We start from the raw sequence: 16,259 nt of genomic DNA, 5'->3' as shown, positions 1-16,259 counted from the left end.
GCTGTCATCATTTACGCATTCCAATATCATTCTAAACCTGTATGACTTTCATCTTCAATAAAACACACGATGAGAAATTGTGCAGAATGCTCTTCACATTGAAAAAAAAGCACAGTCAAGCTCCAAATACAGCAGAAAGCTCCGTATATGCATGATAATACGCCTTCTTAACTCATAAATGAGTTTGAAGCAACATGAGGGTGAATTAATGACAGAATTGTCATTTTTGAGTAAATTATTGCTTTTATTTGAACTGTAATGCTAAAGGAAAAACTACATTTTCCCTCTCAGAGAACTGATATATTAATCTTAAACTTGCTGTCTTCAGATAAAAAGCACTTTATAATTACACTATAATTAATAGAGCCAGCAGAAAGACCATCGTAAGTCTGATATCCACTTCAATTAGGAGAATAAATGACACCATTAGGTCTGTCAGGGTGACCTTGTGCTTCCTCAGTAACATACACGCGAGAGCATGAAGCACTTTACACAACAGACGGACAGAGAGAATGAACCTGCTCTTATATGCCCGACTATAAATTACAGGGAAAAAATACAAACTAGCAATGCCAGAGGGTCAGGATTAGATACAGGACAGATCAAGGCAAATTTTTCACGATTTCTGCATCTGCTTCTGGTGGATTTTACCTTAATAGCAGTCACCTCACCATTAAGAATGACATTATTGGACTTTCATGTGAAAGTAAAGGCCATCTGTTCTGAACACGTGAAGCGTCTCATGGCTTCTCTTTCATCTGAGACTCAAAGTCAGGGGTGACGGGGGTCACACATAGCCAGACGTCTGATTATTGACAAAATCTGGTCCAATTTGCAGCTTATTCCGGCCAAGAACTGCCCAATCGGCCAGGAAGAGACCATGTGACCCATCTAAGAAATTTTCAGTTCATTTTTATGTGATATGTAGGGATGGATTCTTATAAAATAGCGCTCAGAGTGCTTCAAGAAATAAATATACTGCAAAATAAAGCTCTAAATGCTTCACACTTCCACATGTAAATAGAAACAATTTCAGTAAAACAGGCAAAAATAAGAGAGAAAAAAAAAGAGTAAGCAAGAAGAAATGAATGAAATAAAATTCAAAACACAGCCCCAGAGGTGGTCAGTGAACGTCTGCGGGTCCATGTCGTCTGAGGTTGAGACTGTGAGGTTGCGTTTAACAGGCTGCTGTCTCTCTACTTGCCAAAGAATCAATAGTAAATGGCAGCGTCTTGTTAAATGACAACCTTAAGTCCATCTATTCCACTCTCTTGCCCTCATCGGCCCCTAATTTGCCGATATCCCATTTAAAGTCTCTCCCGAGCAGAAGTGCTGAAAGGGTTTGTGAGTGACCTTGTCCTGTTCAGTCAAAGCTATCGATATCCTCTTTCCTCCACACGCAATCGTTTGTCCTTATTACCGCAGGAGTTTTAACCGGTCATCTTGTAGCGGTTAAATCAATGCTGTTCAAGAGGGTTTGATTATTTGGCAGCACTTACAGGCTTTGTCTTTGTGTTTCTCCTTGCTTAAAAGTACTGTGGTGATACCATGATACTCCTGGCTGAATTTAAATGCTTTTACATTGTGGTTCTGGTTGAAACAAGTAAAGAGTCTAGCTGGAGACATCAGAATTCAAAACCTAAGATTTGCTTTATCAAACTTCATGAACTCATAATACTTTTATTTATCTATTCTGTGGTCTATTGACCTTTAATGCAGAGCATAATTTGATTTAGGATTTTTACAAGAACACCATCTACACTAACTACAACTGCATAGCAACACACAAAACATTTAGAACACCCTAATAACTACATAGCAACACAGTAATACTTAAACTGAAAACTGTATAGAAACACAACTGCATAGCAACACACACACACACACACACACACACAAAAAAAAAAACCTGGAGCATCCTAGAAATCGCATGACAACACACACTCACAAAACCCCACAAATTCATAGCAACACATGAAAACAACACACACTGCACAACAACCCCCAGTTAACATAGCGACACTAAATCACAACACCCTAGCAACTGCATAGAAAAAAACATTCATAACCCCAACTTAGCAACAACAGCCCAGTAACTGCATAGCGACAAAACACACAACACCCTAGTTACTGCATAGCGAAACACATAAAGCAACTGCACAACACCCCCAGTACTGCATAGCAACACAAAACACCCTAGCATAGAAACACACGACATTCATAACACCCTAGCAACTGCACAACAACAGCCCAGTACATAGACAAAAACACACGAAACCCCCTAGCAACTGCATAGAAACACACGAAAAAAACACCCTAGCAACTGCACAACAACAGCCCAGTAACTGCATAGCAACACTAAAACACTCACAACACCATAGCAACTGCATAGCAACACACCAAAACAGTCACAAAACCCCAGCAAATTCATAGCAACAGATGAAAACATTCATAACACCCTAGCAACTGCACAACATCACCCCAGTAACTGCATAGCAACATTCACAACACCCTAGCATAACACACGAAAACATTCATAACAACCTAGCAACTGCACAACAACACCCCAGTAACTGCATAGCAACACTAAAACACTCACAACACCATAGCAACTGCATAGAAACACACGAAAACATTCATAACACCTTAGCATAAACAACCCCAGTTAGCAAGCGACACAACAACACACCCAGCAACTGCATAGCGACACTTCAAACCCTAGCAACTGCACAACACCCTAGCAACTGCATAGCGACACTAAAACACTCACACACCCTAGCAAAAACACATTCATAACACCCTAGCAACTTGCACAACAACACCCCAGTAACTGCATAGCGACACTAAACACTCACACACCTAGCCACTGCATAGCAACACACAAAACATTCATAACACCCTAGCAACTGCACACAACACCCCCAGTAACAACTAAAACCACAGCCTAAACTGCATAGCAACACATGAAAACATTCATAACACCTTAGCAACTGCACAACAACACCCCAGTTACTGCATAGCGACACTAAAACACTCACAACACCCTAGCAACTGCATAGAAACACACGAAAACATTCATAACACCCTAGCAACTGCACAACAACACCCCAGTAACTGCATAGCGACACTAAAACACTCACAACACCCTAGCAACTGCATAGAAACACACGAAAACATTCATAACACCCTAGCAACTGCACAACAACAGCCCAGTAACTGCATAGCGACACTAAAACACCCTAGCAACTGCTCAAACAACAAAACATTCATAAAGACACCCTAGCAACTGCACACAACAGCCCAACACATAGCCACCTAAACACTCACAACTTCATAGCAACACCAAAACAGTCACAAAACCCCAGCAAATTCATAGCAACAGATGAAAACATTCATAACACCCTAGCAACTGCACAACATCACCCCAGTAACTGCATAGCAACACTAAAAACACTCGCAACACTAAAACCACTCACAACACCCTAGCAACTGCATAGCAACACACGAAAACATTTACAACACCACAACAACACCATAGCAAGTTACACACTAAAAACACGCAGAACACCCAGTAACTTAAGAGCAAAACACTAAAAACTCACAACACCTAAGCATCACCCTAAAAACACTCACAACATCCCAGCAACTTCATCAACACTCAGAACACCCTGTCAACTGCATAGCAACACACTAAACACCACTCATAACATCAAAGCTGTTAATCTCCAGTACAGCACACCGAGCTGCATGTAATCCCGTCTGATTTGGCTGTAATGAGGCGCATGTTCATCACCTGTGTGCACTGGAGGGACTGTGGGAGCCGCGGTTCTCTGCACAGGTGTGCTTACACAGCCCTAATTAATATGATTACGCTCATTTAGCAGCAGAACTAGTTAATTAAGATGATTAAGCTCATTTAGGAACATGCTGTTATCATTTCCTTTTCCAGCCAAACACACACGCCGCCCCTAAACGAGACCACTGGGCGTTATAACTACACAACACCATAAAATATACTAAAAAAAAACACCCCTCCCCTCCTCTGAAGATGATGTTTAAACACAAAACTCACTATCAAGCGTCATGATACGTTTGTTACACTATTAAAACTACAACTGAGGAGAGGTTCTTTTAAGAAACCAGTAAGCAACTACTCAGAACACCCTAGCAACCACAGAGCAACACCCTGGCAACCAAGGGGTCAAACTTTGTGTTGGTAGATAGATAGATAGATAGATAGAGATATATATATATATCCATATATAGATACTGTATATATATAGATATATATCATCACACACATACACGCACTCATATAAAAGCGATTAAAGTTTTAATTACAAAATGACAAGACATGGGGATTAATTAACTAACCTAAATTAATCACATATTAATCGGACATCAAGTTTGGCCAAGAAATGACCCCAAAAAGCAAACTTAAAATCAGTATTGTGTTAAAGGAGAAAAGCACTAAGTAGACTTTACAAAAAGTAGCTTGAAAAAAGAAACAAATCTTTTTAATATTTGGGTGAACTATCCTTTTAATTTTTTTTAATTAATATGGATTTTTTACTTTTATTTTCATGTTTTTTTTATTAATATATAAAATATTATTTTAAACAAAATTATAATCTAAATAAGAAACAAAAACTGCTAATAGGTGGTGGTAAATTAAAAAGTTTTAATTAAAAAGTCATTGAGTCATTCATTCATTTGATTCATTGAACTTAACTAAATCATAAAATATTCAAATTCTGAAATTATGATTATATAAACATATACTAAAGAAGATAAAATATTTTATTTAAAAAAATATATTAAATCTGTTTAAATCAAAATGACCATTAACTGACATCGGAGAACTGCGAACATGCAAATGTGTTTAAATGAAAAATTATTTAAACTAAAACTTTTTTAGATCAAAGAGATTTGGTTGGTAATTTTTGCAAATATTAGCACATATTTATTCATACCAGTGTTTCCTAAAATGTGGTTTGCAAACTCCTGGTGGTTCGTGAGGGAACTGCTGGAGTTCTAGCTAATAAATTAATTATAATAAACAAAATAAAATTATGTAAAAAAAAATGTAATTCTAAAATTATCAAAATAAAACAACTGGATGTTGCGTGACCATTGACTGACATCAGAGAACCATGAACATGCAAATGTCTCGTTAAATTATTGAATTTTTAAGGTCAAATTGGGTCTGATTTTAACAAATATGCTATATATCTCCATCTCCATGATTTTATATACTTCTTTACTGATAACCACTCAAAACTTCTAGAGACGTCGAGGCCGGTTTCATCAGTCAGTCACTCTTTCTTTGGCATCTGTAATAGAGAAGCAGCAGCCTCTCTTGTGCTCTGAACTCAACTCCGGTCCTTTCTGCAGTCCGGGATTTTGAATTAGTCGCCGCTGACCTCACTAATTGGTCATCAGCATAAATAACGAGTCAATGAGCTGAACTCACAGCATGTCATAAATCAAACACTTCAGGCTGATCAGGGTTCAGCGTGAAATTAATCACTGTCTCTATTAATGATGTTACCACACACACACACAGCCCTATTAATGATGCTGCTGTGTGGAGGAGACAGGAGCTGTAAATCAGTGCTGATAAGAGAGTCTGCAGCTCCCAGCGTTACACCGCGCTCTCCTGCACTAATGCTCTGAGTGCAGCGCTGCTCTACGTTATACATCCTAAATATAATACTTGTGCAAAAGATGCTATTCGAGCATGTGTCCTAAACGGTCATGTAATGCTTACTATCTATGTTTTGTCTATTTATTGAAATATATACTGAGCGTGTTCTGTGTATAAATAGTGTATCTTGTTGATAATGCATATATTTTCACATTTTCAACTGAGAAGATTGTGTTATAAGAGAGTTTTATTTTGCCACCAGTGGATATAAATGCATTTCTACCAAAGCTCCGTTCTTGCCCTGTCATGCATACAAAGTTCACCTTTGTGCATAATTTGAAAATATTATAGCTTGAATGAAAATGACATACAGTACAACTAAATGAATCTATTCACTCTAAGTTATATTTACAGTTTTCTTCAAATGTCACGCCTCATATTTTAATCTCAAGCTGTTCACTGACACTTTTGACTCTTTGGATAGAAAGACAAAAAAAAAAAAAAAAAAGTAAAAGTCTGAGGGACAGTTGCAGTTTGTAAAAAAAAAAAAAGACAATAAATTTCACAAAATTACCCCTTTATAAAAAAATCAACAAACAAAAATACCTATGGTAGTTTGAAGAACGATTTTATGATTCTATTTAGTGAAAAAACTTTAATATATATTTTTATTTTTTTACATTTTATCTTTTTATATATATATATATATATATATATATATATATATATATATATATTTCACAAAAAAAAAAAAAAACATTTTTAGAACATCATAGACCCTTTGTTTTAGTTAAATGATTACTTTATTTTTTTAAATGTTTTATATTTAAAGATTGACTATATATATATATATATATATATATATATATATATTTTTTTTTTTTTTTCAGATCTTTTTTTCATTAAACTTATTTTTTATATTTTTCTGGTGTATTATCACATTTATCATATTTAAATTTATAGAATATATATATATATATATATATATATATATATATATATATATATATATATATATATATCTATATATATATATATATATATATATATATGTATATTAAATTTATACATATTGTATTATATGATGTATTATATTTAAAGATTGGGATGCACAAAATAAAATAATATACATAAAGTTCATTAAAGACATTTGAAATTTTTTTTTACAATAATGGAAAATAAAAGAAAGTCTCACCTTAACGTACCAAAGAAAAATGATGAAATCTCTTGGTTTTAATAAAAATCAATTGCTTGCTGCCAAGGCATCCCAGTTTCCCACATGGACTCAATAAAGCACCAATCAATTAATCTATCCAAGGGGAGGAAGTCAATTAACGTCTGTTTCTCACACAAACAGACTTCAAAATACTCGTTACCAAAGTAATCTGTGGAGCTGTGCAACATAAACATCACCAGCTCTGACATTCTGCCCAACATTTCATTTGTGTTTCACAGCAGAAGGAAACATTGCACATGAGGGTTAGTAAATGAATTGTCATTTTTATGTGAACTATTTCTTTAATAATGAAAAATAGGTAAAGAAATATCACAAGAGAGACGTCTCTAGAAACAAACAGACGCAAAACTCATCATGTTGATGCCATAAACTGACTGTCCAATTATCACAGCTGACAAAAGCGCTCATGAGATATTGTGTGTTTCTCTGGAGCCGCGGGACGCTGAGATTAATGCCGTGTCTCACCACAAACCCTGATAATTTGGGTCACATTGTAGCAGCGCCGGCAAGAAAAATGAGTCGCACTCCAGATGATCAGAACCAGCAAACTGCGCGGTGAAGGTTAAACTGTGTAATAGTTTGAAATGAATAGTGTGAGCTCACAGTGCTGACAGAACGGCATTATTTACAGTCTGAACAACAGAACACACTACAGATCTGAAACAAACCCAACAGCTGCTCAGAAACTCGCTCTGGAGTTCATTTTTAGGATTAGTGATCTAAACTTTTCACATACTGTCTATATAGGAAGATTCAAAGGTTTTGAAACACAACCAGACTGTAGTTCTGGTCTCTCAGATACTAGGACTGACCGGAGATAAGAGAGACGTCCAAACCAACACTGATTATTCTGGTTGAATCAGTTCTTCTGTCGCACGAGCTGAAGATGTTGAGATGTTGGAGAGTCACTGCAGGTATTGACTATTTTATTGACTCCAAGTCTTATAAATGTGTCCAGACATCAGTCTGAAGAGCTCATCTGTAAAAAGACATCAGAACAGATTCCAATCAGCTGCAACAGCTTTCCTTAATTTAATTTATTTCAGCTTAATTTAAATAATAGTACAGCTGTGTATGCATAGTTTTTTTCAAAAAAAAAATTATATATACATATATATATATATATATATATATATATATATATATACACGTATTTACGTAGACAATATACATAATAAAATTTTCTATATTTTAATATATATATATATATATATATATCTATATATATATAGATATATAGTGTAAAGTAATTTTTGTATTAGAATATAAATTCATTAGAATATATGATATTATATATGTGTATTTCAATATTTTAAAATACATTTTTATATATTATTTAATATTATATATTTGTAAAGAAAAATAAATGTAAATGTAATATAAATATAAAGAATATATATTTCGTATTTGTATTGTATTGCATTTTAATTTTTATTTATGAATAATTAATATAATTAATCACTACAGGTATGATTTAAAGGCAATTCATTTAAACGTAAATTAAACATCGAATATGGAAACATTATACACACACACACACCACACACACACACACACACACACACACACCACACACACACACACACACACACACACATATATATATATATATATATATTACATATATATGTATTTTAAAGTTCTATTTTAAAAATAAATGTGTATTATAATGTATACTACTAATATTAATTATACAAAATGTTATATATTAATATATAAATATACTACAAAATATTAATTAAAATGTTAATATTAAATTGTAACAGGATCCACTTTTAAATTTTGATATTACAAAATATATCTAGAAATTTATAACTGCCTAAAAAAATTAGAAGTATATAAAATTATACTGCATTATAAAATATACTGCATTTTTAAAGATTGTGATTTTATATATTTTAAAGCAAATATATTCATAAAATATAAAAAATAAACAAATAAAATAAACAGTATGTACTTTTTTCATTGTTGTTCTGATCTTTCAGTATGTTGTGTTCATCTGTGTTTGTCTATCTATTTTTGAGCCCTACACATCAGTAAACTGTAGTTCATTTCAGTAAACACATAAGGATTGCATTACAGAAGAATAGGATACATCTGAACAGTGTTCCCAGCTCAATCGTCCCACTCCAAACACACACACACTCTGCTGTAACAGGAAGCAGTTCAGTCCGTGTGACACGTAGCATCTGTCATCTGGACAATCAATGGTTCCTCTCAGACGTTCACTCCTGAAGATGACCGTCATGCTGAGCACGGACGGAGAACCCGATCCTCTCTGGGGAGAATTACATGAAGAACTGCTCAGTCTAACGCCAGAAATGGATCTACAGTTTCCCTGATGCGCAGATGGAGACATTTCCACTGTACTTTTTAGCCGTGCCATCAAATAGCACGGATGTAGATGAGATTGGAAGTGACAGACTTCAGGAGAATATAACCTCTCACATATTCACCGTGTGTAAACTCGAGCGCTCTGTATCACGCTGGGGAGATGGTGAATGTTTGTCATGATTGAGACTTATGGCTGTTTTATTAATTCATGTCTGCTGTTCTCATCTCTACAGCCTCAGAGGAACCTGATGAACCTCCTACAGCGAATATCAGATGACTGAGAGCACCGAGAGAAAGCATTATGACTAGAGTATTACCAGACTGAAGCTATTTAAAGGGGCAAAATCTTGAAAATCGTTAAAAAAAAAAAAAATTATACATATAAAATCTTTCCAAATAAAATTACATATAAATATACATATATTTGCATTGTATTTTATTTGTATATTTATGTATAATTAATATAATTATTCACTATATTAATATAATTATTCACTATATCTGAAGTATAGTTAGTCGAATTAAATTGATTAATTTTATAACAAATTAATACGTAAAGATTATATGTCTGTGTGTGTGTGTGTGTGTGTGTATATATATATATATTATATATATATATTAAAATAATAAATATATAGATTTACAAAAAGAATTATATATATTCAAAAAAATTTTATAATAATATTAATAATTATTCAAATTATATTTATATATAATATATAATATATATATTATATAATAAATCTAATAAATATATATATATACAATTTAATTCACCAGAGCAGTATTTACCTGAAACAAAAATATTTTACTGTTTTTTTATGTATAAACTATGAGAAGCTAAATTTCAGGTGCCAACTTATATTTTGCATTGTATTTTATTTTTATATTTTATGTATAAGTAATATAATTATTCACTATAGAAATTTAGTTAACATTAATTATTAAGATGCAATTAGTTGAATTAAATTAATTAAAAATTATGTCTATATATATATATATATAGTAAATTCACAAAAATAAGTAAAATATATATATTCACACAAAATAAATATTATGATTAAAAAAATAATTTGAGAAATATATATACTATATATATAATATATATATAATATATATTTATAATATATATATATATATATATATATATAAACAATAAGAAGCTAAATTCAGGTGCCAATTAAAATGAACAAATAGATTCATAATAAACACAACTATTAACACTGGAAAACACCTATATTCATCCATCAGTGGAGAAATGATGAAAACAGGCTCATCAGCTCTCTCTCTTCCTGTCTTTCTTTGTCTCCATCGCTCTCTTCCTTTGGCCTTTTATCATCAAAGAGCACATCTGTTTATTGTAGTTCCTTCGCTGCCTCTTAAGTGTGCTCGCGTTGCCTTGACCGGCACGCTTGCATTGTTACTGAGGTGAAGGAGTAAAAATAAACAGGCCTGAGAATGAGAGGCGTACCTTCACATCAATTGTTGCGGCAGGGGAAGAGAAGAATCCCAGCGTGAGGGCGTCGCCGCGGTCATTTCCACTCAACGTGTCGCTGCGCTGACAGTATCAGCGGGGTTTGGCTGCAGAATCAGAGCTCTCCGTTTGCTCTGCTGCTGATCTCGTGTCAGATTGACCTCAGGTTTCTCTGGAGGACTCTCACTTCCCGCCAGCAACATGATCTCTGGCCTGAGTGCAATGAGAGAGGAAACCTTAAAATAATCTCACACCAAAAAAATATTTCAATACAATAATACTGAGTGTAATACAAATAATCAGTGTAAGTCATTTGATCAAATCTCTAACATCAGGCATTACAGTTCATTGTGCAAGTCATCCCCTGTTGAAAAAAGCAGCATATGCTGGTTAGGTATGTTTTGAAGCATGGCTGCTGGATTAAGCTGGTCCTAAAATGGTCCTTAGCAACTATCTCCAGCACATGACCAGCTTAGAACCAGTCTTTGTATAAACAACCACTAAAAACTCCAGATAAAAAAAAAATATATATATTTTTTTTTCTTCAGTGGATTAACTTTTAACTACCAAGATGCTCTAACAAAATACATATAATAAATTTTGATTTCATGCAAACTTTAAACTCTCATATTAAAATATACATATTAAGCTCATGGATTTATTAAATTTGAAATAATATTTCAATGTTATTTTGCTTGTGATGTCCCTGAACAGACCAAACAAAATTAACCCTCTGGTTTCGATTACGTGCATTTTTTTTCTTCCAATTCATGCAATGAAATGAATGCATTAAATTTTTGTTTGATAATGTTTTTTATTTAATATTTTGAATTTTTAGGGGATCTTATGACACTAAATTATATTTATAGAAAAGTTATGATCTATTTATTATCTGTTAACCACTTTTTGAGCATAGACCTGAAAATTACATTTACATGTTTAAAGAAGATTATTGCCCGTAAGTTTAAAAAAAGTTCAAAAAGTGAAACTATAAAAGTTATAGAAATTTATGTTTATTATAACGAAAAATGCACAAAAATACCATTTTAAAATTTTATATGAAATATATATATATATATAATATAATATATATATTATATATATATATATCTATATATATATATATATATTTATTTTTTTTTTTTTTTTTTTTTTTTTTTTTTTTTTTTTCCAAAGCATGTCTCACTCTAAAATGGGAAGGAAAAAAAATATTCCACTAGAAGAAATCTGCTTCAATCTCCAAACCATACACACAAAAAACTAACCAAAAATCATATTTTGACACAGAAACAAAACCAAACCACTACAACAAAAACAAATCCCCATTCATATATCAAGCTTACCAAACTTATAACCTTCTGATTAAAGCGATTAAATTCACTTCAAAATTTCTAGTGAGGCTTTCTCAAGCAGACATAGAGTTTGTCTTGATGATAAAACTAGTTAACAGATGTGATAGAGCTTCATCTCTAAACTGATCAAACAGAAGCTACTGAACAAACAGAAACAGGTGTGATATTTAGCAATACTTCTGAAACAAACAAACACAACATACTCTAATCTTTCAGAAACCATGCAGGGCCTTAAACAACTCATGCGATCCACAAAACATCAATTCACAACATTAAAAAATCTCAACGCTTCCATAAAATATTAGAGGATTTGACAAGATGCTGATGGCATCGGGCCATGTTCACGCTTTCCTAACAGCTGCAACACACACACACACACACACACACACACACACACACACACACACACACACACACACACCACACACACACACAGCCACGACACACCCACAAACACACACACCACACACACACACACACACACACACACACACACACACACTGTTGGCCCTCACTGTTTAGTCATCCGTTCTGACTGACAGGTTTCTTCAATAACAGCTGTTGGTTAGAGAGTTTAAGCACTCAAAGTAACAGTGGTGTGTATTAGGGTTTATTCACACAGGCTTCACATCAGTCACTCACAGCTGATTTGATAATATGTAGAATTGATTTTAGTTGATCTTCACTTTGATGAACCGATATTGATTCTTAAACACGGAAGTTGATGTTTTATCCTCAAATTCTGTCAATTTTATTGCGAATGTAAACAATAAACAGCTGTTTTATTAATGTGGCACGACAGTTAGCCATAGCCGGCTCAGTTCAGGCTGCAGTAAACAGCCAAAAAACATTAATAAATATTATCAGAAGGTGTTGAAAGGCGAAAAACATACGTATAACATACTTACTAAATGAATCATGTCTCAGTTAATCGATCAATCAGTGTTTCAACTGCAGAAACGGCAATAAAGCAGCATGTAAACAATGTCACGTCATATCTAAACCACAAAAGAAAAGCACTAGTCAAACCAAAAAAAAAAAATCAAATTACCACACTACAATAACAAACACATATACATTTATATACTTAACCTAATAAGTAATTTATTTACTACATAACCTATTCTTTTTAATGTTTGAATCAATATGTAAAGTTTTTATGACAGCCACCATGCAAATGTTTATAGTTCAACAACAAATTGGACTAGAAATACAATTATATTATTCATAAGTTGATATAAAACTGCCTTATGTGCAATTAAGATGTCTCTATGCAACTGTTTTAGTTTGAGTGTTGATTATATCTAAAATTATATCTATCTTATATCTGTTTTTTAACCTTTATATTATAATACATTTTATTTACGTATATAACAGGGTTCCCTGTTTAAACTGTAAAGCATTAGTTGAGAGATTGGAACATACAGTTCCTGATATATCCAAATGAATCAATATCAGATTGAATCATAATCAATTTGAATCAAAAGCTTGTGAGTTGTAATCTGTCAATACTTCTCCCTATAGTCACATTTGCTATCTGGAATGTTTGGCACAGATTGTTTCCTCTTGCTTTGGTCCAAACGGTTGCTGTGCAGCCACTAAACACAACTAAATATCACTTAATATCATTAGTGAATTTGCACAGTGGGTGTATGCACGTGTATTCTAGATCCAAAACACATTTTTCCTCATTTAAACTCAGATTCTGCACTTATTCCTTAGTCCACTCTTCCTAATAATGTCCTACTGTACCTTTAAGACTTCTACTGTACTGTATATGTAAATAATATCCGCTAACTTATAGCAGAGTTCACTGGTATTCTTCAAGAAATGCAAAATTACCAAATTATTCAGAGATGTTGATACTGACAGAAAATATTTAGTGTGTTTAATCCTCAAACAGAAAGCATCTGCACACTTGGACGGATCTGCGTTTCTGTGTTTTGTGTGTTCAGGTGAAGCCGTCTGGGATCACATGACTTACTGCTGCTTATTTTAACATGACATCTCAGATAAACAATGATCAGCTTCAAAGAGGAAATTCACAACGGTGACGTGAGATCGGACTCACAATTTATGACCAGTAATAAACTTCCCTCTTATCTGCTCACTGACTCAACTGATGATTTTTCCTGAGAAGGGCTGGGAATGGAGATCCGCGTCCACTTTTAGAAAATTACTGGAACCCACTGAGTTTCATGAGGATTCCCGAACATTTTCCTCTCATGCAGAAGAAACATGCAGAGTATACTCAAGACAAGAGACAGAGAAAGAACAGATATTATGTTGTGTTTTCTGGAAGAAAGAAAAGGCTGCAAATTTAAAATAAAATTAATCTGCCAAAAAAAAACAACAACTTATAATATGTATAACATATAATCTGCATTTAATTATATAATAATAATGATGTACTCAAAATGAGAGAGAGAGAGAGAAAACACAGATATTACATTGTCTTACTGGATTTAGTAGCACAAATATGCTAAAATAATAAAATAAAATATTCATTAAAATAATTCAAGAACATAAATCTGCTCAAATAAACAAAATCAATTAATTATAATAAATCAATAATGCAAAACAAATCTGCTAAAATAAAATACAATAAATACAATAACTTAAAACAAATATGCTAAAATAATATAATTTAAAAAACAATCAGCTTTAATTATATAATAATGCTGTACTCAAAATGAGAGTGAGAGAGAAGGAACAAATATTACATTGTGTTTCCTGAAACAAAAGAAACGCTGCACATTTTAATCTCACAATTATGCTCAAATAAAATGAAATAAAATATTTATTAAATAATAATAATATTCAAATCTGCTAAAATAAGCAAAAATAATAATAATAATAATAATTAAATAAATAAATTTAAAAAAAATTGCTAAAATAAAATAATAACAATATAAATAATAATAAAAAATAAAATAATTTATTATAATATTTCAAAAACACAAATCTGATTAAATAAAAGTGCAGTCTGAGTGCAGTCTGATTCATGCACAAAACAGGTTTGGAAATCATCTGAACTAATGTGAAAACTGTAGTTTAGTCGGTTACATCCGACACAGAGAACATGTTACTCAAAACACATGCCGTGTGAGAACCAGCGGCGTTTGGATGAATTATTGAGAAAGAGCCCGAGGCCCGTGACCTGCCCTTCAGCTCTTTAATAAGAGTCTGGAAAGCATTTGCATCTCATAAAACATTTTTACAGATGAGTTCCAGAGATCCTCCATCACTGTCCTGCATGAACAGCTGCTCTCCTTCAGTCTCTCCAGCACAGAAAGCATTGTCAGGATGAGCTGATTTCCTGTTGCCTTCACAGATGAGATGTTTCCATGTATGAGCAGCACACGGCCCTTCATTCAGGGTTATTAATAAAGCAAGGTCCATGCCCAGTGATAGATTTATCGTTTAGGGGATCGGACCAGTGCAGTGGAGGGACACCGGACACAGATTTGACCTTGGACACCAGCTGGCAACTCAACAAAGTATTAAAAGTGTTTATCGTACAAAAATGACTGTAGAAACAAGATTCTTATTAGCAGGAGAGGGGGAGGGGGAGGGGCATCATTCACACACAGGGAGAATATTATTATTCATAAATAAATCTATTTAATACAGAATGAGTTCTTCATATTTTTCTTCGTGAAAGAGAAAGACTGGAAATTTTAAATGCACAAATCTGTTCAAATTAAATTAAAAAAATAATGAATTCAATTATAATAATTCAAAAACACAAATCTGCTAAATATAATAATAAATAAATAGAAAAATTAAATGTAATACAATAAAATGTAATTCTAATAATTTAATGACGCAAACATCTGTTGAAATAAAAATAATATGAATAAATGTATGTGATTATACAGTGTGTAGAAACACAAATGTGCTTAATATGAAATAAATATATAAAAATAAAATAATTTAATTCAAATTATAAAATTAAGAAACATTTGGTTGAATAAAAATTATTTTAATTTAATTTAATTCTAATAATAAAATAAAATAATATTAATAAATTAATTAAACTGTGCATAAACACAAATTTGCGTAAATATACAATTTATATAAATATATAAAAATAAAATGATTTAAATCAAATTTAATAACTCAAAAAAAATTGCTGAAATAAAAACAATTATAATAAATTAATTGACTTCTAATAATTTAATAATTAAAATGTTCACTGAAATAACAGAAAAA

The 16,259-nt window shown here is 32.6% G+C and overlaps 1 long non-coding RNA gene across 1 annotated transcript; it reads left to right on the top strand.

The window, feature by feature from the left end:
- Positions 1-6,987: 6,987 nt before the first annotated feature.
- Positions 6,988-9,576, top strand: LOC122139074. The gene is made up of 3 exons (XR_006155973.1): positions 6,988-7,126; positions 7,683-7,798; positions 9,452-9,576. It is a non-coding gene; the product is annotated as an uncharacterized LOC122139074 (long non-coding RNA).
- The last annotated feature ends 6,683 nt before the right edge of the window (positions 9,577-16,259 follow it).

Source organism: Cyprinus carpio, chromosome B12, assembly GCF_018340385.1.
Source record: "Cyprinus carpio isolate SPL01 chromosome B12, ASM1834038v1, whole genome shotgun sequence".
Taxonomy (NCBI): domain Eukaryota; kingdom Metazoa; phylum Chordata; class Actinopteri; order Cypriniformes; family Cyprinidae; genus Cyprinus; species Cyprinus carpio.
The sequence above is the reverse complement of the archived record's forward strand: the minus strand, read 5'-3'. Positions and strand labels throughout refer to the sequence as shown.